This window comes from Oncorhynchus gorbuscha, linkage group LG18 (assembly GCF_021184085.1).
Source record: "Oncorhynchus gorbuscha isolate QuinsamMale2020 ecotype Even-year linkage group LG18, OgorEven_v1.0, whole genome shotgun sequence".
NCBI lineage: Eukaryota > Metazoa > Chordata > Actinopteri > Salmoniformes > Salmonidae > Oncorhynchus > Oncorhynchus gorbuscha.
Window position 1 is genome coordinate 63,461,853 of NC_060190.1, and position 6,183 is coordinate 63,468,035.

Genomic DNA, 6,183 nt, shown 5'->3' on the forward strand with positions numbered 1-6,183 from the left:
AGCTTCAGAGCACTACAATCAAGGCAATTCTGCGCTCAATTGCTTTGACCTTCAGGGGTAAAAGAAGGTGAGTAAACTGTGGGAAAAAAATTGCCTGGCACAATAATTGTATTATCGTATAATCAACAATTATGGACAATAGACATTGGCAGTATATACCATATACCGGGTATTTTGAAATATCAATGTTATGATTTTCAATACCGTCCCCCATCCCCCATAATTTTTTTATCATGAGGCAGTCACATGGTGTGTTTGTTAACAAAGAGCACATGGAGCAAACAGAAGTTTTGTGATGTGATGATCACTGTTGAGCAGCACAAGAGAGGTGATCAAGTTACACTTGAAATTCACTATAAAATGTTTGCCAGCTAAATATCTTATAACTATAAGATAACTATTCTATCTAAAATGTGCCAAATACATTTTCTCCAGCTCAGGGCTCCAGCTATGCATTTGGCTTGCTAACTTTCTGGCTATAAGTGGCTGGCCTGCAATATCAAACTTCTTGGTTAAAGCAGAGAAAATCAATCCTCTCCTGAATCAGGTGTGAGTGAGAAGCCTTTTGAGATAATTGTATAACTATGTAACCTTCTGAGCTTGGTTGTCTGTCTTTGAATAATAATGGCAGTTTTTATTTTTTACATAAAGAGGGTAAATTTGGTAATTTCTCATTAAGGACAGCAATCATTTTGCAAGCTGTGCGGCACAGTTGAGAGGAGAAGCTTAATTTCCTAAAGTTCTAAGTGGACATAACCATTTGTTTTTTAGATGGGGGTGTCTCCAAAGCTGTGTTGCATTCATTAATACAGTATTTCATAGCTAATTTTTAAAGATTAAAATACATTGCAGGTTCACTGCAACAATGATAATTATGACTATAACTGTGGTCATGTGTAACAACGTGTGTGTAGGTGGCAGGGAATTCAGGCTCAGGAGAATCGAACTTGGTATAAATGGAGTTGTTTAGTACACTTAACAAAAACTCCAAAACCAAAATACAACATAAAAGTGGGTACAAGAACCTGTCGCGCACCAATACATATACACAAACATACAAACAAACAATCTCCGACCAGAACATGATGGGAAACAGAAGGTTAAAAACACAACATGTAATTGATGGGATTGGAACCAGGTGTGAAGGAAGACAAGACAAAACCAATGGAAAATGAAAAAATGGATCAGTGATGGCTAGAAGATCGGTGACGTCAACCGCCGAACACCGCCCGAACAAGGAGAGGGACCAACTTCGGCAGAAGTCGTGACGTCATGTACATGCCAATTAATAGATAATGTAATAATCAAGTTTCAAGTTATATTAGATGTATGTACTGTATCTAGTACAATGCATCATTAAATAATTAAATAACGAAATTGGGGAGAAAAAGGGGTAAAATAAAAAATAAATAAAAATAAAAATAAAAAAAGATTATCAAATTCACAAAATATGTAGCTTCACTGAGAAACTATAGTCGTTTACTGCTGTCATGCCCAATATGCACTTCCAAAAAAGGTATAAATTACATTTACAAGCAACCACAAAAGATTGTCTGGAAATAATCTATGTACTGTTTTTGACCAAATCCACCTTTTACATGAAATATTATTGCATTCCGTGTAGCGCGTGTGAAACAATATAGGTTGATAGGTTGATATGATGCATGTGATGAAATCAATTATCTTTTGGGATACTGTACAGGATACTGTACATGGCAGTAATGAGTGATTTTCATTGGAGGTGCCGACATCATACAAATCAATGATGGTTTGGAACTTTAAAGCCAATTATATAAGAATCATCTTTTTGGAGATTTAACCTCACCATACCAAGCTCTCGATTTAGTGAGTAACTTTTTTGACATTATAACACTTGCAGAGCTGTCTTGAGGGAAAATCTATTGTAGCAAACTGGGTTAGAGAGGAGACTTGTCGTATTCATTGTCTCCTCCTCTGCCCAGATACAGGTAGGGGAGTGCTTAGAGAGCATAGAGGACTTCAGAAAGTATTCAGACCCACTGACTTTTCCACATTTTGTTACGTTACAGCCTTTTTCTAAAATATATATTTCTTAAATCCTCAGCAATCTACACACAATACCCCATAATGAATAATCAAAAACAGGATTTTAGACATTTTAGCAAATGTGTTAAAAATAAAAGCAGATAATACCTTATTTCGAAAAGTATTCAGACACTTTGCTATGATACTCGAAATTGAGCTCAGGTGCATCCTGTTTCCATTGATCACCCTTGAGATGTTTCTACAACTTGATTGGAGTCCACCTGTGATAAATTCAATTGATTGGTCATGATTTGGAAAGACACACACCTGTCTACATAAGGTCCCACAGCTGACAGTGCTTGTCAGAGCAAAAATCAAGCCATGAGGTGGAAAGAATTGTCCGTAGAGCTCCGAGACAGGATTGAGTCGAGGCACAGATCTGGGGAAGGGTACCAACAAATGTCTGCAGTGTTGAAGGTCCCCAAGAACACAGTGGCTTCCATCATTCTAAAAAGGAAGAAGATTGGAACCACGAAGACTCTTCCTAGAGCTGGCTGCCCGGCCAAACTGAGTGATCAGGGGAGAAGGGCCTTGGTCAGGGAGGTGACCAAGAACCTGATGGTCACTCTGACAGAACTCTAGAGTTCCTCTGTGGAGATGGGATAGACAAGACAACCATCTCTGCCACACTCCGCCAATCAGGTCTTTATCATAGAGTGGCCAGACGGAAGCCCAAAAAATACTTATTAAAAAATACTTTAAAAATACTTATTCCTGTCCTCAGGTTGGTGTTTGGCCCCTTTAGGAGACAATGTTTGGGAAACTAGCAGTGTACTCCGATTGGCTGGTCGTAGCGGAGTCGAGAGCACAGGTGGAGCTCCACTCTGCGATGCTGGTTTCCCATATTCAGTCTCTGGGGTTCATAGTGAATCACAAGACAAGTTGTTTGGCTCAGCACATTCAGTTTCTGGGTCTCGTTTTGGACTCGGTTCTGAATCATGCATTTTTGTCCTAACAGAAGAGTGCCGCATTCCTGTTCTGTCTAGTACAGTTTCAGATGGGGCATGTATTGCTTGTTCTTGCAGTCTGATGGCCTCTGATAGCTGTGGTGCCTCTGGTACTTCTGTTGATGCATCTGTTTCAGCATTGGGCGATAGCCGTCTCTCTCTCTCCTAAACCTGGCACGTGATTTGCTCATATGGAGCAGTGTCGCTCAGGGCAGTGTATGTTCCTGGATCTCTTAACGTGGGAGCCAATATATTTCCAGGGAGAATGGAGACTGCATCCCTCTGGGTTGGGCCAGATATAGGACCGGTTCGAAAAGGCCATCATAGATCTTAAGCATTGCGAGAAAACTTGCATTGTCTTCTGTTCTACTCAATAAGGAATCTGGGCACTCAATTGGGATCGGCTGCATTTGCGTATCATTGGCCTCGAACCCTGCTCAATACATTCCTACGGTGGACCTGATTCAGGCCACCGTAGAGAGGGTCCGCCAGGAGGGTCTGTTGTTGATTTTGGTGGTTCCCATAGATCACGGGCATGGACCCGTGGGGCATTTCGTGTCATTGTGATCTATTGTCCCAGGCTCACAGGAGAATTTGGCACCAACGACTGCAGATCTGTGGGTTTGCCCCCTGAAAGGTTGAATTTGAAGTCTAGGGGTTTACCCTCGAACGTGATTACGATTGTACAGTCAGCTTCTGCACCCTCTACGGGAGGGTTTCATACATATAAGTGCCGTACGTTTGAGGGTTAAAGGACTGTCTCCTTGTTCAGAGCTCTTTGGTGGACATTTTGAAGTTCATGCAAGACCTTTTTGAGCAGGGCCTTTCTTTTTCCACATTGAAGGTTTATATTGAAGCCATCTCGGTTAGTCATGTAGAGATTGACAGCTCTTCCCACTATCAGGACACCATCACTGCAGTGAGACCATCACCACGGTGATACCCCGGTGTTCTCACCAGGTGACCTGTGCTGGCTCTCGACCCGTAACCTGCCCGTCTGGCTGCCCTCCCGGAAGCTGGGTCCGCGGTTTGTGGGGCCATTTAAAGTCCTGAGAAGGGTGAACGAGGTATGTTATAGATTACAGTTTTCCCTCTGATTATCTTATTATCGTGGTGGCTGGTCCGCTCCAGGAATTTGAGGTGCGGGAGGTCCTTCCGCCCCCTTTGGACATCAAGGGGGCGTACATCATTCGTTCCTTCCTGGATTAGAGGCATCGGGTGGGAAGCCTTCAGTACCTCGTGGGGTGGGAGGGGTACGAACCGGAGGAGAGGTGATGGGTTCCGGTTGCAGATGTTGTGGATCATGAACGCTGCGGGAGTTTCACCGTCGCCGGCCGGATCGCCCTGCGCCTCATGTCCTTGAGGCCCTTGTCGGCTCGCCACTGGAGCCACGCGTCAAGGGGGGTACTGTCGACTTCCACCGGAGTCGGCTCCTCTCCTTGTTCGGGCGGCGTTCGGCGATCGACCTCACCGGCTTTCTAGCCATCACCGATTTTTCATATATCCATTTGTCTTGTCTTGTTTCCATACACACCTGGTTTTCATTTCCTCAATCAATCTACTTGTATTTAACCCTCTGTTTCCCATCATGTTTTGTGTGTAATTGTTTCATGTGATGTGGTGTTAGTTTACGCGCTTTACTTTTATGTTCCGTTTCTTGAGAGCGTTTGATTTATGTAGTGCTCTCGTTTTTGGAACTTTAATAAAAGTGTGCTTGTTCATTATGCTCTGCTCTGCTGCACCTGACTTCGCCTCAAATACACCATTGACAGTCGAGCACTGCAGTAGTCTAACCTAGATGAAACAGTCTTGACATGTTCGTCAAAAGAGAGATCAGGGTCCAGAGTAACGCCGAGGTCATTCAAAGTTTTATTTGATTAATTTTCAGTTTCAACAGAAGATCTCTTTGTTTCTTGGGACCTAGAACTAGCGTCTGTTTTGTTAGAGTTTAAAAGTTGAACATTTGACATCATCCACTTCCTTAAACCTGAAACACAGGCTTCCAGGGAGGGAAATTTTGCGGCTTCACCATGTTTCATCAAAATGTACAGCTGTGTGTAGTCCGGGTAGAAGTGAAAGTTAACATTATGTTTCCGAATGACACCACCAAGAGGTAAAAAAAATATAGTGATAACAATAGTGGTCCTAAAACTGAGCCTTGAGGAACACCAACATTTACGGTTGATTTGTAGTTGACCATCTACAGAGACGGACTGATATCTTTCCAACATATAATATCTAAATCAGGCCAGATCTTGTCCGTGTTGACCAATTTGGGTTTCCAATCTCTCCAAAAGAATGCGGTGATCGATGGTTTCAAAAGCAGCACTAAGGTCTAGGAGCATGAGAACAGATGCAGAGCCTCAGTCTGACCCCATTAAATGGTAATTTATCACCTTCACAAGTGCAGTCTCAGTGCTAAGATAGGGTATAAAACCAGACTGTAGCGATGTGTATACATTGTTTGTCTTCAGGAAGGCAGTAAGTTACTGTGCTTTTTCTAAAAAATTTGAGAGGAATGATAATTTTGATATAGGTCGATCGTTTCCAGGTTATTGCAGGTTTCCTGTGAGTTTCACTGCTCAATGCCATGCAGCGCACGTGGGCACTTTACAAAGTCACGACAGGTATTCTGTTGTTTTGGACTTGCGGTTCCTTGTGTGAGTTCTGATTTTTCATGCTCGCAAGGTAAGTATTGTTCTTGGAACCATGGGGTCAGTGCACATAGTCAAGTTGGAGCAAGTTCCGGTTCCCTATATGGGGCTCTGACAGTTCAGGCTTCTAGTGTAAGTATTAGGAGAAAGGGTGGCTTCTGTAACCTCTTTCGGAGCCGGTGGAAGCTGTGTGTGCTTGGGCTGCGGTGGGCCTCCTAGTTTGGTACCATCTGAGCCGGTTTGGGGTGTGGTTGTATGTCTCCATAGCATGCTATACCGAGTGACCAACTGAAAGGGAACGTACAGTTATGAATATAACTACTGTTCCCTGAACATATTTGGCCCCATGCCATCTGGGGCCTTGGGCTCACTGAAGAGGCGTATTGATTTGAGTAAATGGATGCGAGCCCCAGTATTATAGCCAGGAAGGCGGGTCTTCACCAGGTCGGCTCAGCATCCAGTGGTCCGTTGGGTGTGAATCACCACCTTCCGGAGACACCTGAAACACCACCTCTTTA